General features: G+C 34.9%; 2 long non-coding RNA genes across 14 annotated transcripts in view; one reads left to right on the top strand and one right to left on the bottom strand.

The window, feature by feature from the left end:
• Positions 1 to 19728, top strand: part of LOC146397526 (uncharacterized) — a 55137-nt gene extending 35409 nt beyond the window's left edge. Inside the window, exons 3-4 of the long non-coding RNA XR_014824160.1 lie at positions 11570 to 11665; positions 16009 to 19728. This is a non-coding gene — a long non-coding RNA (uncharacterized LOC146397526). The remainder of the gene's footprint in view (positions 1 to 11569; positions 11666 to 16008) is intronic.
• The window catches only part of LOC106505376 (uncharacterized), a 675862-nt gene that overhangs the window by 533335 nt on the left and 115722 nt on the right, over positions 1 to 26805 (bottom strand). The window lies entirely within an intron of this gene.

The following is a 26805-nucleotide window of genomic DNA, read 5'->3' as shown; positions in this document are numbered from 1 at the left end:
AGAAGAAAGAAGAGTAGTAAACCATTTTTGCAGAATGTCATTCTCCCACAACAGTTTATGAAAGAAACATCTGTGACAAGAATCTCTAATGCTTTCCTCAAAGCCACAGCTGACAGTAAAAGAGCATTGCTAAAAGTGGCAAATCAATCCCATTCCGTCCTTCCCAGAGCATGACACCTAATTTGCTATGTATCACATGTATTTTCCTCACATGTGCTGAGACTGTGACATTGATGTGGTGGCTTTCATCCAAGCCTCAGCTGAATAAACACTTGGCCATACAGTGGGCAAACTGGCATCCTTAAAAAGTCTTCTGTCCCAGGCAAGTTAACTTCACCTCAGGGAAGCATTTTTCTAAGTTTCAGTTTGCAGTTTGGGTACATAAATGGAATCTCTGAACACTGTTTGGAAAACCTTAAATCACCTGACACACATAGAGTACATTCTGTATTTTTCAAACTAGTTTTCCTGGTGTAATGCAATTTCTATGTAACTACCTGAAAATATATGTAAATACAACAGTCAAAATCAAGCAACAGTATGTACGATTTCTAATCAAATTAGTTCACCACAGAACATATACTTCAAAAAAAAGAATGAGGGATAGCCACCTTATATACATCTGAAATATGGACCATGTCTAAAATGTAAACACTTCATTGATATATATCCCCAATACTCATAGATCTTTAATGTGCAGCTTGATAAATTTTTCTTGTGTCTTCTTTCAGGATGCAAGTGATTTTTTTCATATCATCCAACAATCAGGGAAATCACCATTATCCCCAAATGGCCCATTTTTTTTATTTCATTGAAGTTTTGTAAAAATACAGGGGTGGTAAAAGAATACAGAGGATTATGCTGTATCTTCATGATTTTTTTATTATTCAATGAATTTTATTACATTTATAGTTGTACAGTGATCATCACAACCCAGTTTTACAGCATTTCCATCCCAAACCCCCAGCACATCCCCACACCCCCCAACCTGTCTCATTTGGAAACCAAAAGTTTTTCATTGAATATGAGTCAGTATCTGTTCTGCAAAGAAGTTCATTGTATCCTTTTTTTAGATTCCATATATAAGTGATAGGCTATGAAGTTGGTGTCTCACTATCTGACTCACTTCACTTAACATGATAATTTCTAGATCCATCCATGTTGCTAAAAATTCCATTATTTTTTTCCTATTAATGGCTGAGTAATATTCCATTGTGTATATGTACCACATCTTCTTGATCCACTCCTCTATCGGTGGACATTTAGGTTGTTTCCATGTCTTGGCTATTGTATATAGTTCTGTGATGAACACTAGACTACATATATCTCTTCAAGCCATGGTTTTCTCTGGTTAGATGCTAGGAGTGGGATTGCTGGATCAAATGGTAGTTCTATTTTTAGTTTTCCACAGTGGTTGTACCAATTTACAATCCCACCAACAGTGTAATAGGGTTCCTTTTTCTCCACATCCTCTCCACCATTTATTGTTTGTAGACTTTTTGATGATGGCCATTCTGGCCAGTGTAAGGTGGTACCTCAGAGTCATTTTGATTTGCATTTCTCTAATAATGAGTGATGTTGAACATCTTTTCATGTGTTTTTTTGCCATCTGTATGTCTTCTTTGGAGAATTGTCTGTTTAGATCTTCTACCCATTTTTTGATGTGGTTGTTTGTTTTTTTGGTATTGAGCTACAGAAGGTGTTTATAAATTTTGGAGATTAATCCTTTGTCAGTCACTTCATTTGCAAAGATTTTCTCCCATTCTGTGGGTTGTCTTTTCATTTTGTTTAGGGTTTCCTTTACTATGCAGAAACTTTTAAGTTTAATTAGGTCCCATTTGTTTATTTTTGTTTTTACTGTCATTACTCTAAGAGGTGGATCTGAGAAGATGTTGCTGTCATTTATGTCGGAGAGTGTTTGGTCTATGTTTTCCTCTAAGAGTTTTATGGTATCTGGTCTTATATCTAGGTCTTTAATCCATTTTGAGTTTATTTTTGTGTATGGTGTTAGAGAGTGTTCTAATTTCATTCTTGTACATGTGGCTGTCCAGTTTTCCCAGCACCACTTATTGAACAGGATGTCTTTTCTGCATTGTATATTCTTGCATCCTTTGCCATAGATTAGTTGGCTGTAGGTACATGGGTTTAATTCTGGGCTTTCTATCCTGTTCCACTGATCTATATTTCTGTCTTTGTGCCAGTATGGTTTTGATGGTTTTGATGACTGTTTCTTTGTAGTATAGTCTGAAGTCAGGGATCCTGATTCTTCCAGCTCCATTTTGCTTTCTCAGGATAGGTTTGGCTATTCTGGGTATTTTGTGCTTCCAACAAACTTTAAAATAATTTGTTCGAGTTCTGCAAAAAATGTCCTTGGTACTTTGACAGAAATTGCATTGAATATGTAGACTGCCTTGGGTAATGTAGTCATTTTGATAATATTGACTCTTCCAATCCAAGAGTATGGTATGTCTCTCCATCTCTTTGTGTCATCTTTGATTTCTTTCATTAGCATCTTAAAGTTTTCAGAGTACACATCTTCTGTCTCTTTAGGTAGGTTTATTCCTAAGTATTTTATTCTTTTTGATGCGATGGTAAATGGGATCTTTCATTGTTAGCATATAGAAATGCAGTCTATTTCTGTGTATTAATTTTGTATCCTGTAACTTTGCCAAATTCATTGATGAGTTCTAATTAGTTTTCTGGTAGCATCTTTAGGATTTTCTAGGTATAGTATCATGTCATCTGCAAATTGGGATAGTTTTACTTCTTCATTTCCAATGCGGATTCCTTTTAACTCTTTTACTTCTCTGATTGCTGTGGCTAGGACTTCCGGAACTATGTTGAAAAGTAGTGGTGAGAGCAGACATCCTTGTCTTGTTCCCGATCTCAGCGGGAATTCTTTCAGCTTTTCACCATTGAGAATGTTAACTCTGGGTTTGTCTTACATGGCCTTTATTATGTTGAGGTAGGTTCCCATGATGCCCACTTTCTGAAGGGTTTTTATCAGAAATGGGTGTTGGATTTTGTCAAAGGCTTTTTATGCATCTATTGAGAGGATCATATGGTTTTTATTCTTCAGTCTGTTAATGTGTATCACACTGTTGGATTTGTGGATATTGAAGAACCCTTGCATCCCTGGGATAAATCCCTCTTTATCATGATATACAATCCTCTTGATGTATTGTTGGATTTGGTACGATAGCAGTTTGTTGAGGATTTTTGCATTTATATTCATCGGTGAAATTGGCCTGTAGTTTTCTTTTTTTGTGATATCTTTGTCTGGTTTTGGTATCAGGGTGATGGTGGCCTCATAGAATGAGTTTGGGAGTGTTCCTTCTTCTGCAATTTTTTGAAATAGTTTCAGATGTTAGCTCTTCTCTAAATGTTTGATAGAGTTCTCCTGTGAAGCCATCTGGTCCTGGACTTTTGTTTGTTGGAAGTTTTTTAATCAGTTTCAGTTTCAGTACTTGTGATTGGTCCATTAATCTTTTCTATTTCATCTTGGTTTAGTCTTGGAAGATTGTACTTTTCTAAGAATTTGTCCATTTTTTTTCTAGGTTTTCCACTTTATTGGCATATAGTTGCACGCAGTAGTCTCTTATGATCCTTTGTATTTCTGTGATGTCTGTTGTTACTTCTCCTTTTTCATTTCTAAATTTATTGAGTCCTCTCTTTTTCTTGGTAAGTCTGGCTAAGGGTTTATCAATTTTGTTGATCTTTTCAAAGAACCAGCCTTTCATTTCATTGATCTTTTCTATGGTTTTCTTTGTTTCTATTTCATTGATTTCTGCTCTAATATTTATGATTTCTTTCCTTCTACTAACTTGAGGTCTTGTATGTTCTCTCTCTAGCTGCTTTAGATGTAAAATTATCTTGTTTATTTGAGCTTTTTCTTGTTTCCTGAGGTGGGCTTGTATTGCTATAATCTTTTCTCTTAGAACAGCTTTTGCTGCATCCCATAGGTTATGGAGTGTTGTATCTTTGTTGTCATTTGCTTCTACGTATTTTTAAATTTCCTCTTTGATTTCCTCAGTGATCCATTGGTTGTTTAGTAGCATGTTATCTAGTCTCCACGTGTTTGTGTTTTTTGCAGTTTTTTTCTTGTTGTTGACTTCCAGTCTATAGTGTTGTGGTCAGAAAAGATGCTTGATATGATTTCAATTTTCTTAAAGTTTCCAAGCCTTGATTTGTGGCCCAGAATGTGTTCAATCCTAGAGAATATTCTGTGTGCACTTGAGAAGAATGTGTATTTTGCTGCTTTTAGATGGAATGCCCTATAAATATCTAAGTCCATCTGTTCTAATGCTTCATTTAGGGCCTGTGTTTCCATGTTGATTTTATGTCTGGATGATCTTTCTGTTTCTGTAAGTGGGGTGTTAAAGTCCCCTGCTATTATTGCGTTATCATCACTTTCTCCTTTTAAGGTTGTTAGCAGTTGCCTTATATATTGAGTATATATTAAGTGATCCTATGTTGAGTGCGTATATATTTACAATTGTTACATCTTCTTGGATTGATCCTTTGATCATTATGTAATGTCCTACTCTGTCTCTTATAATATTTATTTCAAGGTCTATTTTGTTTGTTATGAGTATTGCTACTCCAGCTTTCTTTTGATTCCTCTTTGCATGGAATATTTTCTTCCATCCACTCACTTTCAATTTGTATATGTCCCTAGAAGTAAAGTGGGTCTCTTGAAGAGAGCATATATGTGGGTCTTGTTTTTGTATCCATTCAGCCAGTCTATGTCCTTTGATTGGGGCATTTATTCCATTTACGTTTAAGGTAATTATTGATATTATGTTCTTATTGTTATTTTATTAACTAGCACAGTTTATTTAATTGGATTTGTTTTTGTTGGACTTTTTTCTTCCATTCTCTTGTTCTCTCTTCTTCTGGTTTGATGACTAGCTTTAGTGTTGTATTTGAGTTGATTTTTCTTATTTGTGTGTATCAATTGTAAATTTTTGGTTTGCAGGTACCCTGAAGTTTTGATACAAGAATACACACACACACACACGAGATTGTTTTGTTAGTCTCTTAATTGCAAGTGCATCTCCAGTGTCCTGCATGTGTGCCCTCCTCTTCTCATGATTTATGATTTTGATAGCATATTTGTGCATGGATGATTTTCTACCTTTACTGTATATATGCCTTTACTGGTAAGCCTTGTAATTTGTGATATTTTTGTTTCTAGTTGTGGCCTTTCCTTTTCTGCCTAGAGAAGTTTCTTTAGTATTTGTTGTAAAGCTGGTTTAGTGTTGCTGAGTTCTCTTAGCTTTTGCTTACCTGTGAATCTTTTTGATTTCTCCTTCAAATATGATTGAGAGCCTTGCTGGTTGGAGATTTTTTCCTTTCATCACGTTAAGTATGTCATGCCACTCCCTCCTGGCCTGCAGAGCTTCTGCTGAAAAATCTGCCGATAACCATATCAGGGTTCCCTTGTATATTACTTGTTTCTTTTCCCTAGCTGCTTTCAGTATTTTCTCTTGGTCTTTAATTTTGGTCAGTTTGATTAATATGTGTCTCAGGGTGTTTGCCCTTGGGTTTATTTTATATGGTACTCATTGTGCTTCCTGGATTTGAGTGAGTGGTTTCCTTTCCCATGTTAGGGAAGTTTTCAGCTATTATATCTTTGAATGTTTTTTCTGTCCCTTTCTCTCTCTCTTCTCCTTCTGGCACCCCTATAATATGGATGTTGTTGCATTTAACATTGTCGCAGACTTCTCTGAGACTGTCTTCATTTCTTTTCAATCTTTTTTCTCTTTTCTGTTCCACATCAGTGATTTCCACTAGTCTGTCCTCCATCTCACTTATTGATTCTTCTGTCTCCTGTATTCTGCTGTTGTTTGCTTCTAATGAATTTTTTGTTATTGTATTTTGCATCTCTGCTTGCTTAAGTTTTAAATCTTGTGTTTCTTTGCTCAATATTTGCTGTAATTTATCAGTCTTTGCCTCCACTTTATTTCCAATGTCTTGCAGCATCTTCGGCATCATCAGTCTAAAGTATTTTTCCTGAAGGCTGATAATCTCCAGGTCACTTAGCTGTTTTTCTTGGGTTTTTTTCTTGTTCCCTTATCTGAGTTATAGTTCTCTGCCTTTTCACTTTTATAGGTTTTTGGTGTTTTGTCCTTTTTGCAGACAATAGAATTGTAGCCTCTCTTACTTCTGATGTCTGCCCCACTTGTGGCTGAGGTTGGTACGGGGGCTTGCTGTAGGCTTCCTGATGGGAGGGACTGGTGCCTGCCCACTGGTAGGTGGGGCTGATTTCTATCACTCTGGTGGGTATTGTTTTTTCTCTGGGTGAGATTAGAGGCAGCTGTGTGCCTGGTTGGTCTTTAGGCAGCCTGTTTACTGGGTGGAGCTGTAATCCCACCTGGATTATTGTTTGGCCTGGGACTTCTCAGTGCTGATGGGTGGGGGCAGATTTTCTCAAAATAGCCACCTCTAGAGGAACACATCCTGATGAATATTTCTGAGACCTTTGCCTCCAATGTCCTTCCCTCACAACGAGCCACAGTCACCCCTGTTCCCACGAATTGTTTTCATTATTCTACTTCCCTTCCTTCTAAAGAACTTTAAATTCCTTTTCTCAATTTAAATTATACCTAACAAAGAATACATATATTATAATTTTCTCTGTCTCTCAGATTTCTCTTCAATACAATTCCCAAAGGAAAAAAATTATTATTATTATTTTTGTCATTTTAGGGCCACCTTGATGGCATATAGCAGTTCTCAGCTAGGGGTTGAATCAGAGCTACAGCTACCAGCCTGTACCACAATCGCAGCAACACAGGATCCTAACCACATCCGTGACCTACACCACAGCTCATGGCAATGCCGGATCTTTAACCCACTGAGTGAGGCCAGGGATCAAACCCACATCCTCATGGATAATAGTCAGATTCATTTCCACTGTGCCATAAAAGGAAATCCACATGTATTCTTTAAAATCTAAAATTATTGTAGAATAAATGCATTCTGCCATGCTCTTTGACCCACAGATCAAACTTACAGTCTGTCTATGACAGCATGTAACTGGTGACACCCCATGACCATAAGAAGCAGTAAAAATCTCAACTAGGAGCCACACCCTAAATCTCAGACTAGAATTTTAGTAACCCAACCAATATCTTCAGGTAAGTTTCACATACTTAACCCAAAGAGCTCACTCTGTTTAGAACTAAATATCCCCTATATTGACTAACTCAGAAGGCTAAACCTCAGGGTCATCTTTGGAAATGTCCTTTTATCAACTTTTACATTCACTCAAATGAATAACAAGTTTTATCAACTCTACCTGCAAAATGTCTTTTAAATCTCTCTCATGCGGTCTTTTCCCATACCACTGAATTTCTTATGTTTTCTAAACATTCTGTTGCACATGCCATTTCATCTCTCTGTAATGATTTTGCCCTTTTTTGTCTTATGTCTTCAACCTTCAAAGCCCATCTTAAAATGGTTCCTCCTGCAGGTATCATCCTTGACCTAGCCCGTACTCCAGAGCAGAACCACCACCTCCCCTTGCTTCTCTCACAACATGCATCACCTTGTGTAATTATATAGTCCTTTACATCGACCACTAGAACATCTTGGGCTGGAACAAATCTTTTCCATCTTTATATTTCTAATGCCTAGTACATCACCTGGCATATAATATATGATAACACTGAAAGAATGAAATCAAAATAAAACAAAATAAAGTAAAATAAAATAAAATATCCTCTGCCTAAAAGGCACGGAACATCCAGTAGATTACTTTGGGAAAACCACTGTCTGGGTCCACTTCCTTACCTCAAAATTGGACAGGAGGTAACATGGATATAGAAGCAGAGTCACTGCAAAAGTGAAGCCCAGTTTCACCAGTAGCACCCAAGAAATACCACAAGTACAGAGTCATCAGGGCTGGAAGTAACACGGGGATGGGAATGGAAGATGAGATCATTATTAAAAGACTAGCCAAAGCTTTGGGGTAAAGGCTTTGCTCAGATGACCCAGTGTAGCATTTGCTCTCTCAAAAGATGGAAGCATCAACTCAGCATTTACTACCTAAATTCAATGCATTTATCTACATCATATGAGCAGAAAATACAATTTTAAAAATTCCATTTACAAAAGACCCAGAATCGCCAAAGCAATCCTGAGAAACAAAAACCAAGCAGGAGGCATAACTCTCCCAGACTTCAAGAAATACTACAAAGCCACAGTCATCAAAACAGTGTGGTACTGGTATCAAAACAGACAGACAGACCAATGGAACAGAATAGAGAATCCGGAAATAAACCCTGACACCTATGGTCAATTAATCTTTGACAAGGGAGGCAAGAACATAACATGGGAAAAAGAAAGTCTATTCAGCAAGCATTGCTGGGAAACCTGGACAGCTGCATGCAAAGCAATGAAACTAGAACACGCCCTCACACCATGCACAAAAATAAACTCAAAATGGCTGAAAGACTTAAATATACGACAGGACACCATCAAACTCTGAGAAGAAAACATAGGCAAAACACTCTCTGACATCAACATCATGAATATTTTCTCAGGTCAGTCTCCCAAAGCAATAGAAATTAGAGCAAAAATAAACCCATGGGACCTCATCAAACTGAAAAGCTTTTGCACAGCAAAGGAAACCAAAAAGAAACCAAAAAGACAACTTACAGAATGGGAGAAAATAGTTTCAAATGATGCAACCGACAAGGGCTTAATCTCTAGAATATATAAACAACTTATACAACCCAACAGCAAAAAAACCAATCAATCAATGGAAAAATGGGTAAAAGACATGAACAGACATTTCTCCAAAGCAGATATACAGATGGCCAGCAAACACATGAAAAAATGCTCCACATCGCTGATTATAAGAGAAATGCAAATCAAAACTACCATGAGATACCACCTCACACCAGTCAGAATGGCCATCATTAATAAATCCACAAATAACAAGTGCTGGAGGGGGTGTGGAGAAAAGGGAACCCTCCTGCACTGTTGGTGGGAATGTCAACTGGTACAGCCACTATGGAGAACAGTTTGGTGATACCTTAGAAATCTATACATAGAACTTCCATATGACCCCGCAATCCCACTCTTGGGCATCTATCTGGACAAAACTCTACTTAAAAGAGACACATGCACCTGCATGTTCATTGCAGCACTATTCACAATAGCCAAGACATGGAAACAACCTAAATGTCCATCGACAGATGATTGCGTTAAGGAAGAAGTGGTATACATACACAATGGAATACTACTCAGCCATAAAAAAGGATGACATCATGCCATTTGCAGCAACATGGATGGAACTAGAGAATCTCATCCAGAGTGAAATGAGCCAGAAAGACAAAGACAAATACCATATGATATCACTTATAACTGGAATCTAATATCCAGCACAAATGAACATCTCCTCAGAAAAGAAAATCATGGACTTGGAGAAGAGACTTGTGGCTGCCTGATGGGAGGGGGAGGGAGTGGGAGGGATGAGGAGCTTGGGCTTATCAGACACAACTTAGAATAGATTTACAAGGAGACCCTGCTGAATAGCATTGAGAACTTTGTCTAGATACTCATGTTGCAACAGAAGAAAGGGTGGGGAAAAAATGTAATTGTAATGTACACATGTAAGGATAACTTGATCCCCTTGCTGTACAGTGGGAGAAAATAAATAAATAAAGTAGAATTAAAAATCCTCGAAATAACAAAAAAAAAATTCCATTTACAGTAGCAACAAAGAAATAGATGCTTACAAATAACTAATGTAACATGTACAATGAAAAATTACAAAATGTTATTTATAAACATTAAAAAATATAACAAAAATGGATTTATCTATGTTTATTAGAAGACTCTCTATTGAAACTATGTTAATTCTTCCCATATTGTTCTATGGATTCAATACAATCCCAATCAAACATCAAAAGGGTATTTTGTGTAACTTGACAAGCTAATTCTAAAATGTACATAGAAATTAAAAAAAATATATATATATAACCCAGACACTCTTCAAGAGGAAGAACAAGGTAGAGGCATTTGTTCCATCAGTTCTCAATTAAAAGAGTGTTTAATTGGCATAAATTAGACAAATAGGTCAGTGGAACACAACAGAACTTTCATAACAAAATCAGTATTCAAAATGATAGGAAAAGAATCATCTTTAATAAATTGTACTATGACAATTGGGTGTCTCTGTGGAAAAAATATTGGACCCTGACCTTACAATGTACACAAAATATAAATCAACTAAGGTCAAGATTATTTTTGTCTCTTACTTAAGAAATCTTTCTATCTCCTGGTCATAAAGAGATTCTCTTTAGTTATCTCCTGGAAACTTTATTGTTCTCCTTTTCAGATTATAGACCTAACATAGAAGGGCATCTTCTTGACATTGGCATAGAGAAAGCTTTCTTAAACAAAACACACAGACAAAAACTAACCAAAAATAGAAGTAACAAAAAAGTAAAAATCGGTAACTTATATTTCATTAAAATTAATAAATTCCTTTTTTCAAAGACACTATTAAGAGAGTAAAACGATAACTCACAGAAGTGGAAAAACATAACAGGCAAAAGAATAGTGTTCATAATATACAAAGAACTGCAAATCGAATGAAGAAAAAAGAAAAATAGAAAGATGGGTAAATGACATTGATGTGCATTTTGCAAAAAAAAAAAAGATGCACAAATGCCTTGTAAACAAAATAAAAATGCTCAACTTAATTAGAAATAGGAAAATGCTAATTAAAAGTATAATGGAAAACATTACCACACCCATGAGATTATTTAAAAAATTAAAATCCCAACAGTGTCAAATGTTGGCAAATATGAGGATCATTAAAAATTATCATGTAAAACTAGTCTGAGTGAAATTGACACCAATGCTTTGGCAAACACTTTGGCACCATACAGTCAAGTACAAAAAATAATTCTCTATATACTGAAGCAGTGACTCCAGTCTGATGTCTATGCTAAATGTATGTAAACTAAAAACAACTCAAGGCCATCAAGAGTAGCATGAATAAGTAAATTTTGGTATATTCCTGAAATGGAGGATTTCAGAGCAATGAAAATAAACAATTTAAATTTAGTCACAGCAATACAGATGAATCTTATAAACATTATATTGCATAAATATGCAAAGAACCAAAGAATACTTAATAGCAGTTATATTCATATACATTCTGTTTGAAAACAAAAAAACAAAACTAAAATATTTTATGATTCATACATAAATCATTTTTGTTTAATTGAAGTATAGTTGACATACAATATTATATTAGTTTCATATGTACAACATAGTGATTCAGTATTTATATACATTGTAAGCTAATTATCCCAATAAATCTAGTAAATTCCTTCACCCTACAATTACAATACCATTGCCTATTTCCCTATGTGGTGCATTACATCCTCAGAACTTATTAATTTCATAACTGGAAGTCTGTATTTTTTAATCCCCTTCACCTACTTCATCCAAGCCTCTACCCTCCACTCTGGTGACCACTGGCTTATCTCTGTATCTCTGCCTGAGTCTGTTTCTGATTTTTTTTTTTGTTTCCTTTGTTTCTTAGGTTTCACACATGAGTGAAATCAAGTGTTATTTGCCATTATCTATCTGACTCTACTTAGTATAATACCCTCTAGGTCCATCCATGTTGTCAACAATGGTAAGATTTCATTCTTTTTTATGACTGAATAATGTTCCACTATACATGCACACCACATCTTAATGTTTTCACCTATCTATGGACATTCAAGTCGCTTTCATACCTTATCTACTGGAAATAGCGCTATAATGAATACGGAGGTGCATGTATCTTTTCAAATTACTGTTTCTGTTTTCTTTGGCTAAATACCCAGAAATTGAATCGCTGGATCATATTCAGTTCCACTTTCAATTTTTTGAGGATATTCATGCTGTTTTCCATAGTGGCTGCATTCCCATCAACAATGCATGAGCACTTGATTTACTCCATATCCCTCCCAACAAATGATATTTCTTGTTTTTTATTTTACGTTTTTGTTTTTGGATAATAAGCCATTCTCACAGGCGTGAGGTGGTATTTTATGCTTTTGATTTGCATTTCCCTGGTGATTAGTGATGCTGAAGATTTTCCCATGTGTCTGTTGGTCATCTTTTCTTTTTCTTTGGAAAAAATGTCTATTCAGTTCCTCTGTTCATTTTTAAATCAAATTACCTATGTTTTATATTGAGTTGGATGAATTCTTTATATATTTTAGATGTTACGTTCTTATTGGATGTATTATTTGCAAAAGTCTTCTCCCATTTAATAGATTGTCTTTTAATTTTGTTGATGGTTTCCTCACTGTGCAAGAAATCTTTTTGATTTGATGTAGTCCCATTTATTTTGTTTTTGTTGCTCTTGCCTGAGGAGGCAGGTCAAAAAAAATTGCTAAAATTGATATAAAGGCACATACTGCTTATGAGTTCTTCTGGGAGTTTTATGGTTTCAGGTCCTATATTTAAGTCTTTATTTTTAATTTATTTTTATAAATAGTGTAAGAAAAGTGCTCCAGTTTCAATCTTTTGTATATAGCTGTACAATCTTCCCAACATTTATTTAAGAGATTATCTTTTCCTCACTGTGTATTCTTAACTCCTTTGTCATTAACTACTTGATCATATAAATGTGGACTAATTTCTGGGCTCTATATTCTGTTTCATTGATCTATGTGTCTGTTTTTGTTCCAGTACTATACAGTGTTTTTCTTTTAATTCTATAGTTTTCCATCATAGTTTGAAATCAGGTAGCTTGGTACCTCCAGGTTTTTTCTTAAGATTGCTTGGTCTATTTGAAATCTTTCCTGGTTCTTCACAAATTTTTGGATTACTTGTTCCAGTTCTATGAAAATTGCCATTGGTATTTTGACAGGGATTGCTTTAAAAAGTGGATTAGGTTGGGTAGTACATATATTTTAACAATATTAATTTTTCAATCCATGAGTATGGTATATCTTTCAATTGACTTTTTTCAATTTCTTTCATCAATATCTTATAATTTCAGAGTATAGGTTTTCAACACCTTGGTTAAATTTACTCCTATGTATTATTTTTTGATCCAGTTGTAAAGGGAATTGTTTTCTTTCTTCTTCTTTCTTTCTTTTTTTTTTTTTTTTTTTGAAGAATAAATAGTCAATTTTATTGGGCTTAGACTAGGAATCCATAGATCTTGAGAACCTCTGTGAATTTATCAGTTTTCTTCTCGATGTTCTTTTCGGCCTGCTTCCATAGCCTCATGATCTGCTGCTTCATCCGGTAATGGACCTTGGCCTTTTCCCTCCTCTTCTCTTCCAGGGTGGCTGTTACCTCCTGGTACTTCTAGCCAACCTCATGAGCCAGGTACCCTAGGTAGGCAAACTGGTGGGGAGGGGAAGAAAGGAAGCTGTAAGAAAAGGAGGTGAGGGTGACTAGGGGAGGGACATTGACAACCCAGTTTAGTCAGCAAGCCTATACTCAAAAGACCAGCCACCTTTTGGAAGGACTCCCTGCTCTTCCTGGCATCATCTGAGCCCTTGACATTATTGGCACAAGAAATTTTTTTTTAATTTGATAGTTCATTACTAGTTTGCAGAAATGAAAACGTTTCTGTAAATTAATTTTTATGCAACTTTACTAAATTTATACATTCTAATTTTTTTGGTGGAATCTTTAGGGTTTTCTAAATATAACATCATGTTATCTGCAAATAGTGACAGTTTTACTTCTTTCTTTCCAACACTGACACTTTTTATCTTTTTCTTGTTTGATTGGTGTGGCTGAAACTTTTAATACCAAGTTGATTAAAAGTGGTGATAGCGGGTATCCTTGTCTTGTTTATGATCTTAAAGGGAAAGTTTTCAACATTTCACTGATGAGTCTGATGTTAGCTATGAGTTTGTCATATATGGTCTTTATTATGTTGAGATATGTTTCCTCTATACAATTTTGTTGAGAATTTTTATCATAAATGGATGTTGAATTTTTTCAGATGCTTTTTCTACATCTATTGAGATGATCACATGATTTTTATTTTTCATTTTGTTAATGTGTATCATGTTTATTGATTTGCATATTTTTGAAATATCTTTGCTTCCCTGGAATAAATACCACCTGATCATTGTGTATAATCCTTTTAATGTATTGTTGAATTCAGTTCACTAATATTTTGTTGATGATTTTTGCCTGTGTGTTCTTGAAGGATATTGACCCACAACTTTTTTCTAGGATCTTCATCAGAGTTTGGTAACAGGTTAGTGCTCACCTTGTAGAAAAGTGTGGAAGCATCTCTTCCCCCTCAGTTATTTTGAATAATTTGAGAAATATTAATTTTAACTCTTCTTTAAATATTTCATGGAATTTTCCCTGAAGCTATCTGGTCCTGAACTTTTTGTTTGTTGGGAGTTTTTGTTTGTTTGTTTGTTTTTGGCCTCACTTGCAGCATATGGAAGTTCCCAGGCTAGGTATGGAATCTGAGCCACAGCTGCAGCCTATGCTACAGCTGCAGCAATGCTGGATCTTTAACCCAATGCATCAGGCCAGAGATGGAAACTGCACCACCACAGAGACAATGCTGGATCCATAACCCACTCTGTCACAGTGGAACTCTTGTTGGAAATTTCTTGACTCAATTTTATTACCAGTATTCAGTATGTTCAGTGTTTTTGGTTTGTTTGTGTGCTTTTTGGAGCTGCACCTGTGGCATATGGAAGTTCCCAGGCTAGGGGTCAAATCAGAGCTGCAACTGCTGGCCAACATCATAGCCACATCAATGCTGAATATGAGCTTCACCTGTGCCCTACATCACAGCTCACAGAAATGCAGGATCTTTAACCCACTGATGGAGCCAGGGATCAAATCTGCATCCTCATGGATACTAGTCAGTTTCGTAACCCCATGAGCCACAAGGGGAATTCCCTGTTCGGATTTCCTCTTTCTTCCTGATTCAGTTTTGGAAGATTGTATGTTTCTAGGAATTTATGTATTTCCTCTAGGTTGTCCAGTTTGTTGGTATATAACTGTTATAGTAATCTCTAATAATCCTCTGAATTTCTGTGGTGTTAGTTATAATTTCTCCTCTTTTATTTCTGATTTTATTTTGCTCCCCCTTTTTTTTCTTGATGAGTCTTGCTAAGTGTATGTTTATCAATTTTTTTTATCTTTCCAAGGAACTAGCTCTTGTTTCATTGATCTTTCCTATGTTTTAGTCTCAATTTCATTTATTTTCACTCTGATCTTTATTTTTTATTTCCCTCCTTCTAATTTTGAGCCATTTTTCTTCTTTTTCTAGTTCTTTTAGGTGTGAGGTTACATTGTTTGAGATTTCTCTTGTTTCCTGAAGAAAGCCTATATTGCCATACACTTCCCTCTTAGAACTGCTTTTGCTGCATCTATTGATTTTGGAAAATTGTGTTTTCATTTTCTTTTGTCTCAAGATATTTTTGTTTTCTCTTTGGCTTCTTCATTGATGCATTGACTGTTTAGAAGCTTGTAGTTTAGCCTGCACGTTTATGCTTTTTCCAATTTTTCTTCTTGTAGTCAACTTCTAGTTTTACACTATAGTGGTCAGAAAAAATACTTGATATGATTTCAGTCCTCTTAAATTTATAGAAATTTGTTTTATGGAGTAACATGTGATGTGTTTTGGAAACTATTCCAAATGCACTTGAAAAGAGTGTATATTCTAATGATTTGGGGTGGAGTATTTTATATATATATATATAATATGTTTATATATATATAATATGTTTTATATACATATAATATGATGTCTCATTTAGGGCCAATGTTTCCTTATTGATTTTCTGTCTGTATTATCTGTCTATTGATGTGAGTAGGGTGTTAAAGTCCCCTACAGCTGTGTTACTCTTAATTTCTCCCTTTGTATTTGTTCATATTTGCTTTATGTACTTACATGCTCCTATGTTGGGTGGATAGATATTTACAATTGTAGCTCTTGTTGAACTGATCTCTTTATCACAATCTAATGCCTTTCTCTGTTTCTTTTTTCAGTCTTGCTCTAGTCAATTTTGTCTGATGTGAGTATTATATCATTTTTCTACCTTAGATTTCTTTATGTTTTCACATGCGTGGAACATCTTTTTGCACCTCTTTCACTTTTCAGTTTGTGTGTGTTCTCAAATCTGAAAGGAGTCCATTGTAGGCAGCATATATTTGGGTCTTATTTATCCATTTAGTCATTTTATGTCTTTTGATTTTAGCATTTAGTTTATTTACATTTAAAGTAATTATCAATAGATATGTATTTAGTCCCATGTTGTTACTTGTTTCATGGTTGTTTTTGTAGTTCTCTGTTCCTTTTTTCTTCTCTTGTTCTCTCCTCATGTGATTTTGATGACTTTTTTTAGTCTTATGTTTGGATTCTTTTTTCTTCATTTTTTTAATACGTTATAGGTTTTGATTTGTAGTTACCATGAGGTTCATATGCAAGCTATTTGAAATTGATGGTCACTTAAGTTTGAGTATATTATACATATTTTACTACCCATCTGAAGTTTTATATTTTTGATGTTTTATTTTACATTTTTTAATTTTGTGTATTGCTTAACTAATTATTTTAGATATAGATGATTTTAAAGCTTTTGTCTTTTAAGCTTTATAGGTGGCTGATCAACTACCCTTACTATGTTTGACTTTATGAGTGGCATTTTCTCCTTCATTATTTTATTATTTCTAGTTATAACCTTTTCTTTTCCATTTAAAGAAGTCCTCACAGCTTTTGATTTTCTGAGAAATTCTTTATCTCTCTTTCAATTATGAATGATAACATTGCCAGGTAGAGTATACTTGACTGTAAGATATTTGGGGGGGGGTTGTTTGTTTGTTTGTTTATGCATTTCTAATATATCATGCCAGCCCCTTCTGAAGTTTCTGCTGAAAAATCAGGTGACACACTTTTGCATATAGAATGGGTGATCAACAGGGACGTGCTACATAGCACAGAGAAATCTACTCAGTGTTCTGTGATAACCTGTAAGGGGAATGGATATGTGTATGTGTATGGTTGAATAACTTTGCTGTATAGCAGAAATTAATACAACATTGTAAATCAACTATGCTTCAATACATTTTTTTAAAAATCAGGTGATAGTCTTATGGGAGTTCTCTAGTAAAAAACTCCGTTGTTTTTTCTCTTGCTGCTTTTAAGATTTTCTCTCATCTTTAATTTTTGATATTTTAATTATAATGTTTCTTTTTTCTTTCTTTCTTTTTTTGGTCACCCTGAAGCATATGGAGTTCCTGGGCCAGGGATTAGATCTGAGTCACAATTGCAACCTAAGCCACAGCTGCAGCAACACCATATTCTTAACTCACTGTGCCAGGCTGAGGATCAAATCCACATCCCAGTGCTCCCAAGACACTGCCAATCCCACTGCATCACAGCAGGAACTCCTAAAATTATAATGTTCTTGGGTTTCTTTAGATTTGTCTTGTTTGGGACTTCCTAGGTTTCTTGGACTTGGATGTCTCTTACTGTCTCCATTATAAGTAAGTTTACAGCCATCACTTTTTCAAATAGGTTTTCTGTCTATTTCTTTTTCTCTTCTTCTTCTGGGATTCCTATATTTTGAATGTTAGTATGCTTGATGTTGTTCCAGATATCTCTTAAACTATTCTTATTTTTTAAATTCTTTTTTCTTCTTATTGTTCCAATTAGGTTATTTCTACTGTCTTGTTTTCCAGATTGTTGATCCATTCTGCATCCTTTCATCTATTGCTGATTCCCTCTAGTGTTTTTTTTTTAATTTCAGATATTGTATTCTCTTGTTCTGATTTTTTTTTTAATATTTTGTATCTTCAAGCTCTCGCTGAGTTTATCCATTCTTCTGTTGTGTTCAGTGAGCATCTTTATAACCATTACTTTGAACTCTGTTGAATCTTCATTCTGTTTCACTCTTTTTTCTAAGATTTTCCCTGAAAGGGGAAAGTGGTCTGCAGGACAAGAGACCTGAGCTTACATAGAGAAAAGAAGCCATAACACAAAGAAACAGAGTTCTGCAATATTCATCTAGTATAGTCAAGCTGAAGCTCAGCTTTATTCTTTCCCTTTTCACAGTATATATGAGTGGTATTTTTACCCAAGCTAGTTTAACTTGCATTTTTATACAATAAATAAAACCCTATTCAGAGGATCTAGATAAACTGCTCCTACTCAAACTCCTCAATGTATATGAAAATGACCAGAAGATTTCTGCACTAAAAATAAATTACTCAAATATACCTATAAAGCAGTGATGGTTTTATCATTTATACATGGTTTATCCTGATATACCTAGCAAATTAATATTATATTTCTTAGACTTATGAACTACATATAAGGCTTAGATCTGCTAAATTAGTAATCTTTAAATTTAAATAATAAGAAGAAAATGATTCTATCTGCAACAACATGGATGAACTCCAATGGTACTGTGCTGTGTGAAATAAGCCAGACAAAGAAAGACAGATACTACACGGTATCACTTATATGTGAAATAAAAAAAAAAAAAGTCAAACTCATAGAAGCATATAATACAGTGATACTTATCAGAGGTGTGGCAATAGGGGGAAATGTGGGGAAACTTGTCAAAACTTACAGACTTTTAGTTGTAAATATATAAATTCCAAGGATCTAACACACAGGTTGGTGGCCACAGTTAACAGTTAATAATGTTGTATACTTTAAATCTGCTAAGAGAATAGATCTTAAGCATTCTTGTTTTTTTTTTTAAATGTAACCGTGTGAGGTGGCATATGTTAAGTAACTTGATTGTGGTAATCATTTCATAATGTATATTTATATCAAATCATCATGTAGGACATGCCATATAATATATTACAACTGTATTTGTCAATTCTTCTTCAATAAATTTGAAAAAAATACATATTTTTCTAATTGAACACAGTCTCCAACTAATGTTTATTATCTTAAGCCTACCTAAAATTTGTCTAAGGAATGTTTCTTTATATTGATTTCAACAATTTGGACAAAAGAAGGATTCCTTTTTTTAGGCCCATTTTAATGTGTAAATAAAATATGTATGTCAATATAACATCTGAAAAGTTCTATAAAGCAAAAGAAAATAAGCTAAAAGTTAGCTAAAAAATTGATAAAAGGAAAAGATACCTTTTTAAGGAATAAGAAACAGACTGAGAACACATGCCCATTCCTATCACATCATCTTATGCAGATCCATACACTATCTAATATTTACTTAAAATGGGTGATCTCCATAGCAACCAGTGAATCAAATGGTACATGAACTGACTATGAAGTGCAGACATTTGTCTTTCTTACAGCAAAATTTACTATATAACAAACACAATTTATTATGGAATCTCACTGTTTTGACCTAATATATGTGGGATAATAGATTTTTAAATATGTTTTCCAACCTGTAAGTGATGACATGAACATTAATTTTCCATAGATTTCTTCCTTTAGTTTTCCTTTTGTGCCTTATGGTTTAAAAATAGGGACTGGCAAAACTAAAACTGCTGAGATTTGAGTGTGTTGGATGGAATAATGGCCCCCAAAAATGTCCATGTCCTTGGCTCTGGACCCTGCAAAGATGTTACCTTACTTGGCAAGAGGAACTTTGCAGATGTAATTAAGGGTAGAGACACTGAAGTGGAGGGATTATCTTGAATTATTAGGGTGAGTTCAATCTAATCACTTAAGTCTTTAAAAATAGAAAACCTTTCCCAGCTGAGACAAAAAAAAAAAAAAAATATGATGGGGAAGAAGCTCAGAATGATACTATATGGCTGACTTTTGAAAATGAAGGAAGCATAAGCCAAGCAGTGTAGGTGGCCTCCAGAAGCTGGAAAAAGTAAGGAAACTGAATCTCCACAAAGGAGAGCAGCCACGATAACACCATGATACCAGCACATTGAGACCCATGTCAGACTTCTGACCCACAGAATAGTAAAATAGTAAATTTGTAATTGCTTTTTTTTCTTTTCTTTTTCTTACAGCTGCACCTGTGACATATGGAAGGTCCCAGGCTAGGGATCAAATCAGAGCTGCAGCTTCTGGCCTGCACCACGGCCAGGACAACATCAGATCCTTAACTCACTGAGCAAGAGCAGGGACTGAACCCACACCCTCACAGACACTATGTCAGGTTCTTAACCCACTGATCCACAACAAGAACTCCATAAATTTGTAATTTCTTTAAGCTACTAAATTAGGATTTTGTAGTAGTTTGATGTAGAAGCAATAGGAGACTAATAAACTACATGTGACATTGGTGCGATTTAATAAAGACAGGAACAAGTTAAAGAAGAAGAAGATTTCTGCACTGTCTCATCCATACTCTATAGAATGTAATTTGACCTATCTAAGCAAAGCACATACCCCTTCAAAATGATGGTGGCCTAGACATGGAATTACCAGGTTACCATCTGTATCCAAGAGCCCCAAGAATATTCTGAGGGATTCATGAAAATTTGTGTCCTCTGCCAGGCTCTCTTTTAATGCCACATTGAACCTCCTTCAACTGCATAAACTACACCGTGCCATAATTAAAGCAAAAACAGGCCCAAACCTGAATATCTTCCTTAAATAGATTACTAAGTTAGCTAAATAGAAAATGTATTTTTCTGTAGTTCCCATCTTGGCACAGTGGTTTAAGAATCCAACTAGGAACCATGAGGTTGCGGGTTCGATCCCTGCCCTTGCTCAGTGGGTTAACGATCCGGCATTGCCGTGAGCTGTGGTGTAGGTTGCAGACGCAGCTCAGATCCTGCGTTGCTGTGGCTCTGGCATAGGCTGGCAGCTACAGCTCTGATTCGACCCCTAGCCTGGGAACTTCCATATGCCGCGGGAGCGGCCCAAGAAATGGCAAAAAGACAAAAAAAAAAAAGAAAGTGTATTTTTCCTAAGACTTTTTTGGGTGTGGATGTATGTTTATATATTTGTTTGCTTATATATATGTATGTTTGTATATTTGGGTGTGGGTGTATGTTTATATATTTTTTAATAAGAAAAACCTTTCCTCAAAAGATTGCTTTTCTTTCTGAAGGGCTTTACCCAGAGTGGCTGTGAGAAAAGGATGGGAGGGGGAGATTAACCACTCATTATTTCATTTACAAAATTATATCATATGTCTCATTAATATAGGAAGTGACTTTTAAGTAAAAGCATTTTCTTTTCTGAAATGAAGCCGACAGTAAATGTGGAACCGATTTTATGGATGCTATTGGACAGAACTCTCTTCTCAGCACTGTGCAAGCAAGACTTGCTTTCCAGATCCTCATTTTAAACAGAGGCATCCAGGTGCCTGTACAACAAAATATGCTCTGTAAATTGATGGAACTGAGTTTTGAAAACAAATAATAATGTATTCATACAAATTTTGTGTTTCCCTCCACAATAAAAGGGATCCTATTTGGTTTCCTTTGTTGGTTTTAACACTTTGTAGCTACATATTACTTCATCTCAACAGTTATCAATTTGGTCCAAAGGCCCCCAAGTGTCCCTAGAATTCTTTCAGGGTGTATAAGAGATCCTCTTTTTTCCAATGATATGTCCAGGTTAAGCCAGATTTTCTGGATATACTTCAATCTAAACAAAATACCCCATAGTCTGAATGCAGTACTAATTTTTAATATGATAAATATTTATAGGTAGGACCCACATAAACAAAAACCATTTTAGGGTCTTCATTTGTTTTGAAGAGTGGCCATGGGATGCTCTGGTTCACGAAATCAAAGCCAAAGTTGAGCTGGATTCCTTGGCAAGAATTCCTTTATAGGAGCATGTTTCTTTTACACTTTCCCTCCTGTTTCCTGCTGCCTGAAACTAAAACAAGATGGTTGGAGCATCACTAGCCACCTTGGATGATAGTAAAATCCAAAATGAAAGCCAGAAGGAACAAAAAAATAAAAGGGAGCCTGAGTCTTTGATGATTGTGGAGTCATAAAAAAATAAACATCTATATTGCTTCAGCTATTAAGAAAAAAGCAAGGAGGCTCTGTTATATAAAGTTGAACTTAGTCCTAAAAGGTATGCTCTTAGAAATTCAGAGAGAAAGAGAAAAGGGATACTTCCACTGAGTATTTTTAGAAACATTTGAGCTAAATATTAAAGAATGTTCAGAATTTTATCAGGTGGTCAATGCTAGAGGAATCCAAGAAAGAGACGATCTCAAAGAAGACGGTGCATTCAGTATAACAAATTTTATAGAAAAGAGCACTGCAGTTCCTTCCTCAACCGTGGTACACCCTCCTCTTTAATTAAAAGTTCGTGACCCTTCACATCTCAACCTCCCCTAAAACCTAGTTGAAAATCAGCTTCTTCGTAAGGACTTTCCCGTACCACATTCAGTAACTCCTACTGGACCAAAGCCTCACTCATTTGTAGGCAATCTTGCAACACCTGTTATTCAGAGATTTGGGGGGGAGGGGTTATATCTTGTCTCATTATATAGATAATAGGCTTTCTGACATCAAAAGCGTTCTTTAAATTCCTAACTATATTCATAGTTTTTTCCCATCTTACAGGCTCAGTCACAAAAATGCACAATTTTCAACCCTCCTCAAAATGTCCTTATGGTGGATCTAGACTGGCTTTCATTGCTGAGCATTTGGGAAGAAAATAGATCAATATATAAATAGCAGTTCTATAGTGTCTGACTGCTTCCAAAGGGTTTCCTATCCGTTGTTTTACAGTAACTTGGTGAATTAGGTATCATCCATGCACTCTTTTTATTCAATAAAATTATATTGTTTTTGCTGTTGTGCCAGGTTTAAGATGTACTGGGGAAGTAGTAGTAGTAAGCATATAAATAATTACTCCAGGGTGGGGTCTCAGGAGGCTTAACAGAGAATATAAACGCTTTCTGTTGGAGTGGGCCTAAGAGCTCCAAAAAGGGAATGATAGGGAATATAGTTCCAAAGGGTGAAAGGTGACCAGAAAGAAGAAAAAAGAGGACATTACAGACAGACAAAACAGCATGGGTAGCACACAGCATGGCCCATTTGAGGAAAAGCAAATAACCTGGCAAAGCTTAGGGCAGAGAAAGTAAGGAAGAAGTTTAAAGTGAGACTGGAGAGTTAGCCAGAGGCTAAAAATGAAAGACACTGTGTACTAACCGTAGCATTTCTGTCTAATCTTGTGAGAAGAGAAAAGTTGCTACAGGATTTTAAGCGAGGGAGCTCTATGGTCAGATTCACAATTTGGAAAGTTAATTCTGAATGCAGTGCCACAAATTACCCAGGTTAGCAACAATAAAAAATTCATGAGAAGTTATGACACATAAGCAGAGCAAAGTGGCATTGAGTTTCCAGGCACAGAGGCACGGTAATTCTGCGGCTGATTTTGCATGTTAAAAATTACACTGAAATGTTAGCAGTGCAACTAACTGAAGCTTTTTCAGGATTTCAAAACAACTCTATTATTGCCTTTCAAAAAAGAAAGAGAGGGAGACTATGGTTCACAAAATGCCAGTGTCTGTTAACAAATTATGTCTTTCCTAATTTTTCATATTTTTAGGTTGTCTTGCTTATTTGTCCTCATGTCCCTCCATTAAAACTGAGAATCAATTATTTAAAGTATTCACTTACAAGCTAACAATAAATGAATTTTACTTTTCTTTTTCAATTGTTCTCATTTTATTTCTTCTTTCATAAAATATAAAATGACACGTATCAATTTCAAATGTCGTCTACAATACTTTACGTAGCAGCAACATGCCTCAAAGAGAAAAGCGTATCTTACTTTTTTTTAGTCCATAAGTATTCAAAGGTGTTTTATGACCTTTCACACATTAAAAATAGCTTCGTGGACCATGAGAATTTATTCAAAACTGGATAAAATGAATTAACTGTCTAAGTAAGCCAGGGAAACAAGGTAATGCTTAGGTATTTCCTTTGCCAACCACTGTTTCTACACTAACATGCTAATGTACTTCTTGGGAAAATGCCAAAGATGACACTATGGACTATTTTTTTCTTCTACCCATAAGTTCTGGCAGAACTGGAGGATGAATTTCAACACTGTTTATTAGCCACTTGTTCCTTTGGCAAGTTGCTTGACGTTATGAAGTCTGTTTTTTTAATAGCAAATGAGGATGAAATAGGTTAAGTGTTAAGTAATATATTCTGCACTGTGTTTAACAGTATCTGGAATAGAGTAAGTGTTCAGTATACAGAACTATTACTGTTATTACTACTTTTATTATGGAAATGTTGTACTTGTTTTTCTTCTGTCGGCTCGGGAATAAGCCCTACAATGTTGAGGATAAATTTCACTTACCCCTAAATTCTTGTCAATCATCATTTCATTTATCAAAACTATTTTTTAAGGGTGCACTATGTCATAGTGGTTAAGAAATCTACTACTTTATAATGTTATCCATGGTTTTTGTGCAAATTTATAACATTAAGCTCCAAAATCAGTGTAAGGTAATATAAGATTGTTACTACCCACTGGACTATGTATAAGTAAGTTATCTCACCAAAAAAAAAAAAAAAGGTATCTAGACCCTAAGCTTTGAGAGATCTCAAAAATTATTTTTTAAGGGCAAAGAGAACTGAAGATAGCCAAACACACATGGAAGAAGAAAAAAATGTATGAATTAGAAGGAAAAAGCCTTTTATACTGACTCTATCACGAACAGATTACAGTATGACTATGCTTACTACATGTAAAATATCTGCAGAGCACAGGAAGCTAGGAAAAGTGACAAAGCAAGTTTGAAAACAACCAAATATAATTTGAAGAAATAAACATTACAATAAAGTATAATACAATCAAAACATAACATACAAAATAATTATAAAAATTCAATACAATAAAAGTGTAAAATATAGAGTTTAAAAATGTTAAACTATGCTCATTGGACATGTTTGGCAGCAAATTAGGAAGACCAGTAAAATAGTAAGAAGTAGAAAACTGGAGGATCAGTCAGCAGAAAATATACAGAGAGTTGCAAATAGAAATAAAAACATGGAAAAAAAATAGAAAAGAATGTAAAAGAAAAAAGGATTTAGTGAAAATTTCCAGAAGGAAATAATAATGTTTCTAAATTTGTGTGCATCTAACTATATAGCCTCCCATAAAAGCAAATATTGGAGTTTCCTTGTGGCTCAGTGGTTTAAGGATCCAGTATTGTCACTGCTGTGGCTCTGGTTACAACTGTGGCATGGGTTCAATCCCTGGTCCAGGAATTTCCACATGCCATGTGGCAGGGCCAAAAAAAAGCAAATATTGATAATACCAAAGTAAGGGACAAATCCATAACTACAATGGGAGATTATGCTCTACCTCTCTTAGTAGTTGTTGATAAAATGAACAGAAAAAAATAAGTAAGGCTGTAGAGATTTTAAAATATAATTAACGACATTGTTCTATGGACATTACAGAGTGACCTACAACTGTAAATTTTTTTTTCAAGAACACATGTAATATTTAGAAAATTGACTGTATATTGTGCCATAAAATACACATCAGCAAATATCAAAGAATTAGAATCACAGGGAAAATTGGAAAGGAGTACAAGGTAATTTATGGGTTTTTGAGACTGCTTTGTACCCTGGATGGTAGTAACATGAGCAGTCACATTATAATAATCTGTTAAGCTATATAGCTGTTTTCCAAACTTTTTTCTTTCTTTATATATTTTTTTATTTTTATTTTTTATATTACTCAAATGAATTTATTCCAAACTTTTTTCTATGTGATTCAGATTCCATAATATTTTTAAAATAGATCTGAGCCATATAAAGTATGTTTTCTGGCCACAATGCATATATATTAGAAATCATTCAGAAACTGGTAACTGGAAAATTTCCCACATTTTCAGATATTAAACAATATGTCATAAATATCACATGGGTCAAAGAAGTATCATAAAAGAAATTATAAGGTTATAGAGAAAAGAGAACCCTCTTTCACTGTTGGTGGGAATGTATATTGAGACAAGCACCACGGAAAAATGTGGAGGTTCCTCAGAAAATTAAATATAGAACTACCATATGATCCAGCAATTCCACTCCTGGGCATATATCCAGACAAAACTATTATTCAAAAAGATAGATGACCCTTATGTTCATAGCAGCACTATTCATAATAGCCAAGACATGGCGACAATCTAAATATCCATTGACAAATGACTGGATTAAGAAGATATGATACACATATACCATGGAATACTACTCAGCCATATAAAAGAACAAAATAATGCCATTTGTAGCAACATGGATGCAACTAGACATTCTCACACTATGTGAAGTAAGTCAGAAAGAGAAAGACAAATGCCACATGATATCACTTATATGTGGAATCTAAAATATGCCAAATGAACCTAACTACAAAACAGAAACAGATTCACAGACAGAGAGCAGATTTGTAGCTGCCAAGGGGAAAGGGGGAGGAAGTTGGAATGGATGGAAAGTTTGGGATCGGCAGATGCAAACTATTACATTTAGAAAGGATAAGTAATGAGGTCCTACTGTACAGCACAGGTAACTATATTCAGTCTCTCGGAACAGAACATGATGGAAGATAGTATGAGAAAAATAATGTGTATACACACACACACACATATATATATATATGGTTCACTATGCTATACTGCAGAAATTGGCACAATGCTATAAATCAACTATACTTTAATAAAAAATAAAAGGAATTAGAAAATATTTTTAACTGTAAATAACAAATGCTATATAGGAAAGCTAACAGGATGAATATAAAGCAACATGTAAAATAATATTATCAGAAGGAAATGCATATAATAGAAAAAAGTTGAAAATTGATAAACTAAGCATATTAAACATCTATCTAAGGTAGTTAGAAAAGTT

Source organism: Sus scrofa, chromosome 13 (genome assembly GCF_054392235.1).
Source record: "Sus scrofa isolate SSC_HxYL_T2T_F1_AM1 chromosome 13, Sscrofa_HxYL_maternal_Yorkshire_Landrace_v2.0, whole genome shotgun sequence".
Taxonomy (NCBI): domain Eukaryota; kingdom Metazoa; phylum Chordata; class Mammalia; order Artiodactyla; family Suidae; genus Sus; species Sus scrofa.
The sequence above is the reverse complement of the archived record's forward strand: the minus strand, read 5'-3'. Positions and strand labels throughout refer to the sequence as shown.